The sequence below is a fragment of the Eptatretus burgeri genome, chromosome 4, assembly GCF_056783735.1.
Source record: "Eptatretus burgeri isolate ZD-2024b chromosome 4, Ebu_testis_v1, whole genome shotgun sequence".
NCBI classification, from domain to species: domain Eukaryota; kingdom Metazoa; phylum Chordata; class Myxini; order Myxiniformes; family Myxinidae; genus Eptatretus; species Eptatretus burgeri.
In genome coordinates, this window is record NC_140964.1 from 28562443 (window position 1) to 28579942 (window position 17500).

The 17500-nt window shown below is 44.9% G+C and overlaps 1 long non-coding RNA gene across 1 annotated transcript in view; it reads left to right on the top strand.

Moving 5' to 3' along the window:
* Positions 1-17500, top strand: part of LOC147027697 (uncharacterized) — a 308214-nt gene that overhangs the window by 205059 nt on the left and 85655 nt on the right. The window contains exon 2 of the long non-coding RNA XR_015057220.1: positions 14481-14622. This is a non-coding gene — a long non-coding RNA (uncharacterized LOC147027697). The remainder of the gene's footprint in view (positions 1-14480; positions 14623-17500) is intronic.

Sequence of the window (17500 nt, forward strand, 5' to 3'; positions counted from 1 at the left end):
CTACCGGTTCCCCTCGGTGTCCGATCGTTTTATTTGTTTTTTCTTCCCATTACCTTCAATTTCTCTCTTCCCCACTTTCCTAGCGTCCCCCATTTCTCCCAACTAATCTCTCTATTTCTTATCTTAAAAAAAACAAAAAAACCCACTACCTTTCTCCTGATTCTGCTTCTTCTTCTTCATCATCTCTTCTTCTTCCTCTTATTCTTCCTCTTCTTCTTCCTCGATTTTTTTCAACAACACTTCCATGACCTAATCTGTTGAAAACACTCTCAAACATCTATATATTAATACTGAAGGACCAATTTTGTGCTCCTCATAGCGGTCGCATCACGTTTTTCTCGGTACTGTGACCTGGACTGAAAGAAGCTTCGTACCTGTAAGAGTGCATCACACATAGTGGCAATAGTCAAACTTCAACTCTAAAGCAGAATAAACACTTTTCGTTTTACATTCGTTTACATGGCGATGTGTGACATCACCGCTGAGTGGCGTCAGGACGTCATTACATCATCGGTCATTCGCTGACGTCATTACGTTTGTCGTCGACAGACCGTTACCGCTGAGAGGTGTAATTCCACTCCTCGAAAATTGCGTCTGCAATGTAAAACCCTCTTCTGCACATGCTGACTACCTCAGAACGTGAATTTCACACAAAAAATGTAACAAGAAACATTGCATCTTCTATATATTAATACTGAAGGACCAATTTTGTGCTCCTCCTCGCGGTCGCGTCACGTTTTTCTCGGTACTGTGACCTGGACTGAAAGAGACTTCGTACCTGTAAGAATGCAACGCACATAGTGGCAAGTCAACTTTCAACTCTGAAGCAGAATAAACACTTTTTGTTGAGACGGGGACGAGGAGTGAAGAGGTGGGGGCGGGGGATGAAGAGACGGAGGCAGGGAGTGAAGAGGCGGGGGTGGGGGATGAAGAGACGGGGGCGAGGAGTGAAGAGGCGGGGGCGGGGGATGAAGAGACGGGGGGCAAGGTAAGCAAATTTTGGGGCGGGGTTAAGCAAATTGAAAGCGGGAGATGGGGGGGGGGAAATGGGGCGGGGGTTGAGTGGGCAGGGGCTGGGGTGAATTAGGCGGGGTTGAGTGTGAGGGGGTGGACAGGGGGCGGAGGCCCAGGGGTAAGTGGGCGGGGAATCAAGAGACGGGGGACGGGGAGTGAAGAGGTGGTGGCGGGGCTGGGTAATTAAATTTTTGGGCGGGGGTAAGCAAATTGAAGGCGGGGGGGAATGCGGCAGGGGCGGGGGATGAGTAGGAGGGGGCAAGCTCGCCCTGTCCAGTCCATGTCCCTCGAGTGTGGGTGAGCTGGTGAGGGTGGTTGAATGAACAGAATCCGTCTGTGATGGGGTTTCGGCTCGTTAATAATAATAACAAAAACGATATCTTATCGTTCAGTTATACCTTCATCTTCCTCTCTTACACATGTGGTACTCTTTACTGTTTCATAATGCACTACTCTTCTGCTGTTTTAACAGATTGCTCTCATTTCGACCTCTCCTTCATTCCTTGCCTAAAAAATCCAACTATTACAGCGTTTCTTCTCTCCATTCTCTGAATTCGCCTTTATTGCATTCATCAAAAATTGTGTTAAATCGCATCTCTGACCTAAAACTTTTTAAAACCCCAGTTTGCCATGAATGTTCGCTTTCCATCAACCATTCTTTTTTTCCAACTTCAGTGCCAACGCACCCCTCTCTCTCATTCTTAAAGCAACCATCCCACTCTTCTCCCTCCAAGTCTCCCTCTCACCTCTCTCAAAAATTCCCCCCTCACCTTTGTCCCACCTTTCATCACTCATCCTTCTCAAAGTTTCCCCCACTCTCATCCACAAAGCTGCCTCCTTCCACTGCCCTCTCACCTCCATCTCTTCACTCTACCTCCTCAAATCCTCAACTGCCTTCTTCCCCCTTTCTTGTCCCACTTCTCCCCCAGCACCACAGAGCCTTTTCTCCTCCTCATTCAGCCCGCTCCCCTAGCTATTCTGGAATCGCCCACTCTCTTCCACCAACGCTCCTTACCTCCCCCCTCGTCCCTTGTCTTACCCTCCCCCCCACCCCCTGCACCCAAAGCCTCCTCCCCTACCTCTTTTTTAAAAGTGTGGACCTCAAATATCCGGGGCCTTCACTCAAACCTTTCAGATCTTTCCATACAGGTTGCCACTGACAAACCAGACATAATCTGCCAACAGAAACTTTCCTCCCCCAAGACGTGTCTGACTCCCAAGTATCTCTTCCTGGTTACTCCCTCCTCCGGTATGACAGACCTGAAGGCGCTGTCACACCTTGACGATTTAGCCAGCGTATGCCGACTTATGAAAAATTTGTCTAAAACGCTGGCACACGTCGAATACGTTATGGGTAAGTTTGGTATACGTTAAGAGCATGCTGAAAAACACTGCCATACGTCGTAGTACACTGGCTTTCATCGTTGTACTTTGCGGTTGTCCTCAAATTTTAGCATGCTTGAAATTTTACGACTTATGCCAGTGTATGACTCACATGTTCCGCTACGCTGGCCATAAGTTGTAGGCACGTTATGCGATCGTTGACACATGTCGACAACGTTACTTGTAAGTTACTCGTACGTCAAAACACATCGAGGTAATGATGAGCGTCCCCAAAACTTATTTATAACCTATGAGTAATGTGTTGTAGGCATGTTAAACGATCGTTGCACACATGTCGAGGCACGTTATGCGATCGTTGACACACATCGAGGCACGTTACTTGTAAGTTACTCATAAGTCGAAACACGTCGGGGTAATGCTTAGCGTACCCAAAACTTATTTCTAACCTATGAGTAACGTGCTTTGAACCTTTGTGTAACATACCTCCAACGCATATTGACTTATGTAGACGTATTTTATTGACGTCTTCCGGACGACCACAGAACTTACTGAACGTGTTTCTAATTTACAGCTACCGTATAATGGCGTATTGGCAGCGTTAAAAAAAAAACAACAACAATAACTTCTGATATTTTGTCACGTGCCGTTTGCCTCTTCAGTTTGCTCATGTCTTATTCTTAGTTCCTCCTCTGTGAATATTTACTGTTTGAGGAAATTGTCACGTCGACGTCGAAACTTAAAAGCAAATGTCCGAATATATTTTAAAATTCGTGATAGACTAAAAACAAACAAACAAACAAACAAAAAAACAACAACAGCAGCAACAACTTCAGATATTTCATCACGTGCCTTCACGGAGCCAAGGAGAAAAAAAGAAAATGTGCCTTGACGGAGAAAATAAGTTCCGGGTACGCTAAACATTACCTCGACGTGTTTCGACTTATTAATAACTTACAAGGAGCTTGTGTCGACGTGTCAACGATCGCGTAACGTGCCTACAACTTATTACCAGCGTAGCGGAACGCGTGAGCCATACGGCGAGTACGTCGTAAAATTTTCAGCATGCTTGAAATTTCACGACTTTTCGAAACGTACCACGAAATATGACAGCATACTTCATCATTTTTTAGCGTGCTCTTAAAGTATACACAACTTACCCATAACGTATTCGACGTGTGCCAGCTTGGTTCGGCAAATTTTTCATAGGTCGGCAAACGCTGGCTAAATCGTCAAGGTGTGACTGCGATGTTGACACTTCCGATTCTCAGGCGGTTATGATTTAAATCGGCGTGCGGCAGGTTTTTAACAGGCTATGCCACGAGTTCGTCGGCGATATGTGCAGCGCGCTCTGCCAAAGTTAAACTATCGTTGGGCATAGGTTGTGAACGCCAACAACAGGCTAAGCATTCGTTGGTATAAGTTATCTATAAGACAACGAAACGTTCTGTGCCCGTTACTAATAAGTTATGCATACGACCAAAACTTAAAAAAAACATCAAAATTTCATCGTACGCCAACATTTTACATACATTTTTATACGTTGCCATTGCTGGCTAAATCGTCAAGATGTGACAGCGCCTTGAGCCTCGTCCTGATGGAGGAGTTGCTCTCTTCATCAAACCCTCTATTCCTCACTCCCCATGCACTGCACTCACTCCCCCACACCCCCAGGAATACCTCTGGCTACGGCTTCCCCTCCACTCCCACTTCATGTTTATATGTGTACTGTACCGTCCACCGAACAGTGATGACTCCATATACACCTCACTATCCGAAAACATGGACCATCTTCTATCTTCTCATCCAAACTCTCTCTTCCTCTTATGTGGCGACTTCAATTGTCATCATGCCAGTTGGCTCGGTGTGGGTACCTCTCTCACCTGTCATGGCACCTCAGCAAAAGCTTTCTGCGACTCATTGGGACTGACTCAATCAGTCAACTTCCTGACCCGGATCTCAACCAATGGTACTCCATCTCTTCTGGATCTGATTTTGACAAATTTTCCTGACAATATCTGCTGCTCTTCCTTTGCTCCAATCGGTTATTCTGATCATGTCCTTGTCAAAGTGGACATCTCTCTGGCTATTATCAGAGAACCACCTCACCGCCATCGAGTCTGGCATTTCACTCAAGCCGACTGGCAGGGTCTGCAAGCAGCCATCAAACTTATAGACTGGTCTCCTATCGCTACTTTCTCCAACATCAACTCATTCTGGGAATTCTTTCAAAGAAACTTGCTCTCCCTCATGCACATATTTATCCCCTCTCGTCTTCAGTTGTCCTACCCTTCCTCCCACCCTTGGTTTACTGAAGCTTGTGGTGAGGCAGTTGTCCTGAAACAACTTGCCTTTGCCTCATGTAAAGCAAACCCAACTGAGGGTAATCTCAGTTCCTTCCATAAAGCTCAGAACAAGTGTGTATCTACCCTCAGGAGAGCCAGAAAACAACATCTTTCTAATCTCAAGTCTGAACTCTCAAATCTCTCTCCCTCCTCAAAATCCTGGTGGCGTCTAATAAAATCTGTTTCTGGTGTATGTTCCCCCTCCATCCCCTCCCTGACCTCAAATGGCCGCACTGCTGATACCGCACGTGAAAAAGCTGAATGCCTAAACTCGGTATTTGTGGCTAAATCTTGTGTCCAAAACCCATCACTTTCTGTACCCACCTTACCTAGTTGCACACAACTGTCCCTGGACTCTGTGTCCTTTTTTCTTGACAAGGTGGAGAGCTTGCTGTCAAACCTCGACTCAGATTCTGCAACTGGTCCAGACGGCATCAGCCCACGTGTCCTCAAAGCCTGCTGTTCTGCTCTTGCTCACCGTCTCTCTGTTCTATTCACCCTCTCATTTGCTCAAGGTCATCTGCCATCTGCTTGGAAATCTGCAAACATCACTGCCCTGTATAAAAACAGATCCCTGCAACTACAGACCAATCAGCCTTCTCCCAATCATCAGCAAGGTTATGGAATCATCATCGCTTCAGACATGAAATCCTTCCTCTTCTCCAATGGCTTGATTTCCGATCATCAATTTGGTTTCAGACCAGGTCACTCTACCCTGGATATGCTGCTTCTGCTCTCCCAACAATGGATGGAGGTCCTCAATGCCAGACAGGAAATCCGAGCCGTATCCCTGGACATATCATGTGCTTTTGACACGGTCTGGCACGCTGCCCTACTCACCAAACTCTCTTCCCATGGTATCCAAGGCCATCTCCACTCATGGCTCGCAGATTTCCTCTCTGTGTCGCAGTCACCGTGTGGCCCTAAATGGAGTTCTTTCATCCCCCCTTCCTGTCCAGGCTGGAGTTACTCAAGGTAGCGTTCTGGGCCCTGTTCTTTTTCTGGTTTTCATCAATGATCTCTCCGACTCTCTGGAAAATCCTCTATATCTCTTTGCTGATGACTCCACCCTCTGCCGTACCATCTGTCATCCCTCAGACCGGCAAGCAGCAGCTTCTTCGCTCACTGAAGATCTGGATAAAATCACAAACTGGTCCAACACGTGGAACATGTCTTTCAATCCGGACAAATCTCACACTCTCACTTTGTCTCTTCGAAAGGACCGTTTAGAAACCCCCCCATCCACTTTCTCAACAATCCTCTGGAAGAAGTCCTTTCTTTCAAGCTTCTGGGTCTCACTATCTGCCATGACCTTTCCTGGGAAAGCCACATTTCAAACCTCGCCTCCAAAGCCAGTCGCCGACTGGGAATCCTCCGTCGTGCAAAGTCCTTCCTCGGCCCTCCTGAGCTCCTGACCACTTACAAAGCTTTTGTCCGTAGCCTGATGGAGTACTGCTCTCCCCTCTGGGCTGCTGCTCCTGCCTCCCACCTTTCTCGGCTTCATGCAGTGGAAACCAAGGCATTTCGGATCATTGGCATCTCCCGCAATGAGGCTGAGTCTTTGGACCTCTCACTCAATCACTGCAGGTTGCTCGGTGGTCTTTCTGTCTTCTACCGTCTCCTCTCCAGCCTTGCCCCCCTGCTCTCTCTGCGATTTGTCCCCTCCACATTTCCACAGGGCGCTCAAGGTCCACCAACAACCCCCTTCTGGTAAAACTACCAAAATCACGAATCACTGCTCATCTTCACTTTTTCATTCCTCTAAATAAACTCCCTCACTCTATTCTTTCCAATTCTTCCCTCCAGGCCTTCAAAACAGCAGTTCACCACCACTTCTTATCACCCCCCATCCAAATCCTCGATCTTTTCTACCCCCGATAATCCACCCAGGCCCACCTCCTTCAAATTTCCTGCTTTCCTTCCTGAAAGTCCCTGTAATGTCCATCTTCTATTCCCCATGTTCCCCGTCCCATCCCTCTCCCTTCCACAGATCTCCTAATGTGTCTGTTCCCCACTGTTTTGTCCCTCCCACTCCCACCTCTCTTGTCTCATGCCCCCTTGCTGTGCGTTGTTAGCTCTCACACGAGCCTCGACAAGGTATACAAAAAAACAAAAAACAATATGTATATCGTGTCGCACCGCATATGCCTTGTGTTGGCTTAATGGTTGGGGTGGTGGGCTTGGTATCCTAGGATGCTGAGTTGAAATCCCACTTGGCTGTTGAATTAATACCAGGTGGGGTTGACTTTGCCTTCTTTCCATCTGTGGTCAGCAAAAATGAGTGCCAGCATGCTGGTATACTGTGTTGGAGTGACGACCCGTCCAGGAACGCGTTCAATAGCCAAGGAGACTGCTGAGGTAGCACCAATGCTCTGCACAGAGTATGGTCCCAATGGATGGGTGTCACACCGCTCCAGGTGGGAGAGGGTATTACAAGTCCCCACCCTTTACAGTGCAGTATTTCTGTCCCCACATTTTCCTGTGCAGTGAGGTGTTTTGAATTATAAGCAGAAGGTATGTTTTTGCTTTATGCACGTAACCTGGGGTTTTTTTGTTTTTGTTTTGCCTTTACAATGCTGTCAGATGCTCTGTGAAGGCACACCATCCTCAAACATGTTTGACCACAACCTTCATCACCCATGATGTACCAAAGTTTGTTCTCGGCATTAAAAACAAATCCACAAGTATTTACTTTCTTCTCGGTTACATATTCTGTGGGTCATCCATGCCTACCAGTGGTTCCCTGGTTATCTTGTCCAACCACTGCCAGGTGAGTGCCCAGGGGTATTGTCCCTATGTTTAAAGGTTTCTTCTTCAAAATCTGTGTCAGTTGCACACCATCCTCAAACAGATATGCGTCAGAAGAACGTGTTGCATGCTTGGAACGATATTACCCGGAAGACAGGTACTCTGCTCGTTGTAGCAATTGTAGCACACTTTAAATATTGTTTATTTCATTAAATTGCATATTTAATTACATTGCATTTTGAGTCACATGAAGTGCCATTTTTTTTGGTTCTGTTTGATTAAGTTAATTATGAATTTGCAATATTTTTTGCTTTCCCCAACAAAGTCACCAGAGGCATTATATTTTCGGGTTGGCCATCCGTCCATACATCTGTGCAAACTTTCTCTGTTCTCCCTGCAACTGCTTCCCTGATTAATACAACATTTTCACCATAGGTGCGACGACTAATGTGGAATGTTTTAATGATAATTATAATGTCATAGGTCACGTGATGTGGCAGCCATGTTGAAAAAGGAAAAACTTTGGACTTCTGTATCTCTGAAACCACTCCGTGGAAAAAAATTGAAACTTGGCACATGTCAAGTACTTCCCATGGGGAAATAAGGGTGATTTTTTTTTTTTTTGAGGATGAAATCATAATTTCATACGTCAAATGCTTTATCCGATCAGTCACAGCATTTTTTGAGGGTCATCTAGGGCTAACTTGTATGGGGGGGAAAAATTGATAACATCATCGGTCACGTGGTTCGGCAGCCATATTTTTTGTTAAAATAAAAACCTTCAAAAATATTCTCTGAAACGGCTGAACAGATCAAAGCGAAACTTTACAGGTATGATAGCCTAGCAATAAGGAACAAAAAGTTATCCACCAATGATATCATAGGTCACATGGTTTCTCAGCTCTGATTTTTTTTTGAAGAATAAACCTTTAAACATTGGGGCAATACCCCTACGCACTCACCTGGCAGCGGTTGGATAAGATAATCAGGGAACCACTGGAAGGCATGGATGACCCACAAAATATGTAACAGAGAAAAAAGTAAATGCATGTGGATTTTATTTTTAATTCCGAGACCAAACTATGGCACATCACAGGTGATGAAGGTTGTGGTCAAGTTTCATCGAAATTGTGTGTGTAGTTTTGGAGAAGAAAGGAAATACATATCTTGGGGGGCAACCCCCCTTACAACCCCTTAGACCCCGATAGTTCCAATGTCATGAACAAACTTTTGTACATCATGGGTGTTGAAACTTGTAATCAAGTTTCATCGAAATTGTGTGTGTAGTTAAGTGTTGGAGAAGAAAGCAAATACCTCTTTATGGGGGAACCCCCCCTTAAACTCCCTCCGTAGACCCCCTCAGACCTTGATTTTCTTTTGATGCCATGAACAAATTTTGGTACATCATGGGTGATGAAGGTTTTGGTCAGGTTTCATCAGAATTGCAGGTGAAGTTTCAGAAAGGAAAGCAAATACTTTTTTGGGAGTGGGGGGGGGGCGGCAACACCCGTAGACCTCCTTCAGGGCCCAATTTTTTTTTAAATGCCATGAACAAACTTTGGCACATGCATGGTGATGAACGTTGTGGTAAATTTTCCTCAAATCTTATGCGTAGTTTCAGAGAAGAAGTTGCAAGTATTTGTGGTTGGACTGACAGACATGCGGATGGCGCGCCATCCCATAAACTTCCTGGAACTACGTTCCATGTGAGCTAAAAACAACGTTGCATTATAGCCATTTCAAGGAGATGTGCATGATCATTAATCTTTAAAACAGCTCTGTGTGATGGGTGCAAAAAAAAATTGGCTCTAACTTAGAAAACGCGTGAATACGGCAATCGGCTCAGAAATCTGGTGTTAACAAATATATTTTATTTTGAAACTCACAAAGAGAAACCATATCACTTTAATAAAGCACACCAAATTCATGTAAAATAACCAATTGCTTTAGAAGCAGTGAAGAAGGCAAAGGAAAACATGATCACTCATGCGTTGCTGAGGTTAAAAGTTAAAACCTCAACCACCCATCATCACTTTGCCACCACGGCACCAGTAACCAAGCATGCAGGCATGCGCACACATCCACGGAGAGTCCCTTTACTGATACAAATCTACCCATATGTACCTCTAGCTCATAGCAACTGCCAGATCGGGACACAAACTGCACTGCTACTGACTGTCGGGCACTCGGCAAGTGGCTTAAGCACTCAATTAAGCACTTCAATGAAATGGTTGATAAGGAACAACTGGCTTGGTAAGCGATAGCAAGCTGATTGGTAACGGCACATACCTGCAAAAAACTGAGCATTGCTGATTTATTCACATTTTCAGATTTCACTTAAGATTTCAAGTTATTTCGTCCACATGATCCGATCCTCCAAACTCAAATGACATTTCTTCGAAATATTTGAATTAGTCCCTGAAAATAGATCGTGAAAAATCACATAATGTAATGCATGAAAGCCCCCAAGCTCATAATTTGAAAACTGTAGCACTTACAAAAGTGATGTCTACCACGATTCGTACATATGTAGATGAGGCAATCGCTGATATGTGTGAGGGAAGTGGAAAAAAAAAAACATTTTTGAGTGCTTTATCTTTAATAAACCGTTGCGGCCTGTTCCGACTCGAAGCATTGTTGAGCAGGCCGGCCAAAATGGCGAATTAAGACCCCAGTGAGCAAACCGAGGATGTGCCTTAAGTCACCATCAAAAGCAAGGTGTCGGAGGATGCGCATGATAAAGGATATAATTAATTAAGGCAGTTAATTATTTTTAAAAAGGGGTGTTTTAATTAACCCAAACATCTAATTTCACTCATGTACTCCCTAGGAGTTCCCTATAGTATGCATGCAAACTTTCATGGTTTTGAATTTATGGACACACACACACACACACACACACACACACACACACACACACACACACACACACACACACACACACACACACACACACACACCTTGACTGATAAACACTGACATTTAGTTTTTTGGATATACACACACATGTACACGTAGTTCAAGAAGTGTATACATACATACATACATACATACATACATACATACATACATACATACATACATACATACATGTAATTTTTTTTGTGTACATAGTCAAGACTGGTGGCTAGTTTATGTTTATTACGTGTGAAATTGAAGATTGGCAAGTACATTGGTTGGTCTGATCTGTTATTCTGTCTGCTTGTTTGTCTGTCTGTATGTCAATTGCCTACAGATAGTCACAAGCTAGAAGCCTTGTGTTTTGAAGTCAATAGGTCAAAGGTCAAGGTCGTCAATTTTCATCTAATTGACTTGATATCTGTTCATATTATAAAACCAAAAAACATGGGTGGACGGTGAATCCTCGTTGAGGTGAAGCGTCAGTCGACCCACCTGAGTTTGTCAAATAATTACATACTGTTTGAACGTGAGTTGGACCATGAGAAAAGTATAATTAGGTATTATTTGACCATGACTTCGTCTATTAATTACGTACTATTGAAACGTACCTTTTAGGTCTTTTTCGACGCTTTCGTAACCCTTTGGAAACTTTTGACCCTTTAGACCCCATTCGAGTATCCCTTTGGACACTTTAGAACCTTTAGACCCCAAACTATTATTGGATCATGCCCTTTAGACCTTTTAGACCCATTTAGACCTTTTAAAACCCCTTAAACCCTTTAGACCCTAACTGCAATTGGAACATACTCTTTAGACTCCTCTAGACCTTTACACCCCTTTGACTCTTTTGACCTGGAGACAATTAGACCCGTTAGACCCCTTTAGACATCGGGCCTACACCACGCAAGCATTGATAGAATAATCTTGCAATATACAGGCTATACTTTTTTTTTCCAGCAAGTAATACACAAACTCCACTCCCAGACTTAGAGCAGATGCTCAAACCATCACACTACTGAGGCTGGTGTGGGGGAATTAACAAATCATAAAATACACAATAGACATCGCAGAAGTGGGGGAATTAACCTATCAGACAGGTTCGTTGCTCGTATCTGTAAACTTCTTTCTAACCACTCCCTCATATAAATCTTTCATACTTTCAAGGTACCAGCAGAACGTTAGAAGAAACTACAAGGAACTTCAATGCACTCAAAGGCCATTAGACCAATGAAGCTTGTGCGACCCTGTCAATATCTAAGTTCCTCCCTCTCCACACAACTTCTAGATACCGAACCAACTAATTTTAAAAACTATTTCCTGTTTCTACCTTTACAGGGAGACTATTCCATGCATTTTACTACACTGAGTGAAAGACCCCCATCTTACGACTGTCCTAACTCTCCTCTTCTAATTACTCATCAACTATGACCCTTGTCCTGTCAGTGTCCATTCTCCCAAAAAACTTCTGCACTTATGTTGTCTATAACCTACCCTTCATTATCTTAAACATCTCTATTATATCCCCTTGTAACCGCCTCCTTTCTCGTGTAAAAAAAATCATGTCCCCTCCAGCTGCTACTCATAGCTTAGTTTACTTGTCCCTGGAATCAGTATAATTGCTTTATTCTGAAACTTCTCTTTGGTAGATATGTCCTCAAATGTGATGACTAAAACTGAATAATATTCCATTCAATATTTTGCACACTGAGGCAACTCAAAGTCACAATTCCAACAACAACAACAAAAAAAAACATTCACAAGGATGTCCGTAAACTAAAATATCCGGAAACAAAAGCCAGCCAGTGGGGTCTCACTCTCTTGCCCAGAAGAGTTCCTCAGCTGGGAGAGTGATGGAGCTTGGAGTCTTGGAATGCACATAAATCACTTCATACAACTCACATCATATCACATCAGAGTATGGGAAAGTAGATGTAGTCCTGTCATCATCCAGATCGACATGTCTGGGTTCTATAAAACTTAATGCCTGTATTGCATACGCTAAGGACTAGCAGTCTGAAATCTCTGGTTCCACCAATACAGATCGACGATTTTCTAAGGAACTAACATGAACAGCCTAAATAACTTTTTGTAGAAGTCCATTCCAATCATTGATGAATCTGGCTGAAGAAATTGTTTCTCACTTCCAGTCTAGACTTACAGCACTCATAAAACAATTTTAGATGGGGTCCTCTTGTGGTTGTTTGCTGTAAGTGTGAAAAATGATTGACTGGAAACCTGAGCTTCCCATGCTGCAACCTGTACACAGAAATTATGTCACCTCTTCAACGTCTGCAGTAGAATAAGTCCAGGTTCAGTATCTCCAGTTGCTGCTTGTGGGGTAGGTTGCTCACTCATTCTTCATTTATGTATCTGCACGCATATATACATACACACACACACACGCCCACATACATATTTTGATGGTTATGGAACCAGCCCCGGGTGAACGGACATCCATGACATGTAAGAGTTCCATAATCAGTTTGGTATATCACTAGTATATGTGCCCAGCCCGGCTGCCACCTATTGTTTAAGGGAAATGAGGTATATGCGTTGTGTGGGCCACAGTAGGTCTTCCTCCTCCTCCTCCTCCTCTATACTCCTCCTGTTTTTCCTATATTCTTCCTTTAAATATTCTTTTATTCATGGCTTATATACGGTGGTTGCCATTTCATGCACCACACAGTACAATACGGTTCCCTCTCTTTCCCAAATTACCATTTAACATTCTTCAAGTATGTAGCAGTTACCCACTACAACCCACGATTCGTAAATTCTCTTTCTTTCTTTTATTAACCCTCTCATACAATACCACACACAACCACATTGCAGACAATGGAAGAGATAACATCCCTGCCTTTCCAAATGTGCTGGGCAGGAAAAACCGTTAAGAAAGAAGCAGATCCAACTTGGGGAAGTAATCAAACTCGAGGATGATTGACAAAAAAGGAGGCGTTGGCTGGTGAGTGCACCAATGGGGAGAGCGCTGTTGCGTGTCAAAGGGCAAGCGATGACCTGTGATCCTGGAAACTTCACTTCCCACGAACTCTGATCCCCCAAGTCTCTGTCCTGCTCAAGCTGCTTAAAAGGCAGAACGCCAGACTGATCATGGCCCTTGAAATGTGCTGGGACCCCGAGACAACCTGCCTGCCTGTTTGAGCTGAGGAAGGAGAGACCACCGTTGAAGTCTCCGCTGAAGCCACGGCGATCTGCACCAGACAGTGCTGGGAGAACAGTGCAATGGCTGATTGAACACAAGGCAGAGATGCAAAAGCAAATGAACCGCTTGGTTCCTAGCATGGGGAGATAGCTCCAAACTGACATTAGGGTTGGGCACACATCGACTTTTTCTCTGTTATCCCGTTTAAAGGAGTGTTTTTATGACCATTTTTCATGCTGATCACGAATCCGTTGAAAATTTTGACCTAGGATGATGTCTTACGTTGGTAAAATGAAAAAAATCAAAATGGCCACCAAATTTACCCACTTTTCAAGTAAAATTTGATAATTATGGCTTGCGAGGGCAGGTAATAATATTACATGCCCTCGCAAGCATGTAAGACAGGGTCTTAGTAAGACTTCATCCTTGGTCAAAAATTTCAACGGATTCGTGATCAGCGTGAAAAATGGCCATAAAAAAAAACATTCCTTTCAACGGGACAACAGAGAAAAAGTCGATGTGTGCCCAACCCTAATGTTACATGCCCTAGTAAGCCATAATTATCAAATTTTACCTGAAAACTGGGTAAATTTGGCAGCCATTTTGAATTTTTTGCATTTTACCAACCTATGACATCATCCTATGTCAAAAAGTTCAACGGATTCATGATCAGCGTGAAATTTGGCCATAAAAAACGCTCCTTTCAAAAAAAGTATGGTGGTATGCCCAACCCTACTGACATACACTTCTTTCGCTTGCTATCCCTCACATAATTGTTCATTTATCTCGCTGGACTCACGAAGAGCATCACAATTATAAAGAGCTGTCGGTAACTTTCCTCTTGACCCTTCCGGGCGAGGCTTTACATGCACACCTCACATTTTCCTCGAAGCATACATCGCCCACATTGTCTCACTTGCATCTACACCCTTCTGCTGTCCTTGCCCCTCCTTATTCCTCATTTATTTCAGGATTGGTACACATCAGCCATGTATGCCGCTGTGCGTCAAAGGTCGAACCAATGCCTTGGTTTCCCTCCATCTTCTTTTCTTCCTGTCCATGTTTCCTCGGTTTGATTCTGCTGGCACCATGTCCTGTGTGTGGCTGATTAAGGTAAGATTGTAGAAGGGGAATAAGTGCTAAGGGTTACAACCTTTTCTTTTGTGCCTTTTCTTGATTGTTTGCTGTACCTGTTGAATATATGCCTTTCATGAATGATTATTATGCTTGTAAATACATGTTTGTTTATTTGGGTAAATGGTTTGTTTCCATCCTGCCAGTTTTGTCTCATTCTCTTTATTGGTTCAATCTAGCGCGTAAGAACAGATAGACGGGAAGTTCTGCCACATTGATTGGTTCCGCAATTAGGCAGTATGTACTCACAGTTCCACTGTGCTCGGTCATACATAATAAATAAATGGGTGCGCACTGAGGGTACATACCCCAATTGGCATTGCCAAACCACTGGAAAAGGTAACCCGTTTTAGAGCGGGGATCCTGTCAGGTTTGCCGGTATTAATCCGTATCCAAAGTTGCTTGACAACCCAACAGCCGCAGACTTATCAGCGGTCCGGCACAGTGTGACCACTCCTTGGCTTTTTTCACAAGATCTTGGCTATTTGTTGTTCACCTTGGCGACTTGGTTTTCTATAGGTTTTCTTGGCGTATAGGTTTTCTATTATCATCGCTTTTCCAAAACCTTGTGAATTCTTGGCTTTTTTCATTGGCTCACCTTGGCATTTATGAAAATGAGGAGTGGTCACACTGGTGCGGCAGCCAACAGGGCTGGAGGTCGAGGAAGAGTCCGAGAAGTCCCTCTTGTGGTGATCCCCGAACCCTGCGTCCGTAACAACATATTGTATGGAACAGGCAAGGCAGACGCCAATTATAATTAAAACGAGGATAATAATCCTCCCTGTTATCAAAAAGTTCTGATTAATCACTTTGTTGTTGTGCAGAATGCTTATTTATTTGTAATTACATCACATTTGTCCTTCACATCTCAATTATTTTTTATCTGCTTGGGATGCGGGTGTGCGGTGGAAGGGTGAGAGAGAGAGAGAGACAGACAGACAGACAGACAGACAGACAGACAGACAGACAGACAGACAGACAGACAGACAGACAGACACAGACAGATCAGAATATTGTCACAGTTTTTGGAATCGTCATTTTCATTTGGAAATGGCGCTCGGTACATGGTCCCGGTCGCGTCAATGGACAGTTGGCGGTTGAACTTCGCTATATGGCAAACACGCGGCAGTGAGCCGTAAAGATCAGAGTGAAATCGCCAGAAGGCTTTGTCCGTCTCAGCCCCTCCACCCCCACCTCCTCCCCGCAAACCTCCCACCCCAAACTATCTGCAATCTCATCCTCCACCTCCTCTCCTTTACCTCTGAGCCACAAAACCTCTGCGGGTATTATTTTGCATCTGTGCATATAGCTCGCCTGCTCGCTCCCCCACCCCACAACCTCTCACAGCCCGTGGGATGGTAGGCTAGAAGTTCACGGTGGGAGGAGAGGATGGTGCGCTTTGGAAAACGTTTTTTTTATCGCGACCATCAGACGCCTAGTGACCTTGACTTTGTTCGCTGCCATTCCATTCCGTTCTCAGAATGCCGTGGCGCATTTACGTTCCGACTTCCAGAGAGAGATCAAAAGGAGGGAGAAAGGTGGAAGCAGCGAGTGGTTGACTGGCCCGATACTGACGTCATAGATTGGATGGAAAGGATAATGGTAAAGTATGGAGTTATTCGGAGGAATGGTTGTGGAGTGGTCATGGTAGCGCGAAGGTGGGAATGGGGGAGGGGTAAAAGGCACGGGGTGGTGGAGTCAGGGTGTGGGTGGGGGGGGGGGGGGGTTGAGTATGGTGAATAAGTGGGGAAAGCAGGCTATATGGCCCTGTGGAATCTGAAGACACGCGAATAGATGCGTCCATCAGTCACGGGAAATCTGATTCTCGGCGTCCCAGGGCGTTTTTTCTCCGCCCGCCCAATAAATTGCTTGAGACCTCTGGCGCGGTTGGGATTAAAAAGACTCGGCCAGAGTGCGACATTCTTGGATTCCAAGGATCAACAGAAGAGAGTGAGAGAAAAGAAAAGAGTAATATAAACGGTATTCTCGTGAACCCTTAAGGGCATTGAGAGATGGCCAGGAATTCTGCACTCGAGTAGGCCATATGGAGATGCCAGCATCAACAGGGCCGTAAGCGAGCCGCGCATCCTTCGGTAGGACGGCAACGATGACGGCGTCACTCGTACCCGAGATGCTCTGTTGAATACCTGACCGAAGTATGGCGGGTCTTTTTGCAAAAACAATGAGAGAATCTGCTTTTATAAACACCGAGTCAATCCGTTAATTTTATTCATCTTGATATCAGAGCCAATAATTCCGGGCGGTAAAAGCCCTGGACCAAAAATGGTGGTCCCCTTGGTTATGGGTGGGTCTATCGAAGAGAGATGTGGGGAGGGGGTGGGAGGGTCGTGCTGAGAGCGTGGGTAGTGGTCGGGGCCGAATGAAACGACGCGTTCTCGCGGTCGCTCTCACGCCGCCACCTAGCGGGCACTCCGAGCATCATCCCAGTCGCTATGACGACGGCCGTCGGGTCTCCACGTGGTAGCGATGCTAATAAGCAAGGCCAGCACGGTAGGATGCAAATGTGCACTATTAAAGCTTCAACATGAGCGCGAGCAAATCGGCTCGGATAGCCGCGCCTGGATATTATCTCGAAAAATAGTCGCACGAACTGAACAATGTCTGCGTGGATACAAAGATCCATTTCGTGCCATCAGCAAATCATTCGCCACCGGGAGATATTCCATTCGGAGCGAAAGACCGTCGTGAGAAGCGAAAGTTGTGGATATTTGTGGTGTACGAGTCGCTGGTTATTGCGACGTCTGATTCATGCCACCATTAGTGTCCGTTCTCTGTGGGAAGTCTTCGGTCTTCAGCGCCCTCCTCACAGCCACCCCCTACCCCCTCCCTGGGCCCA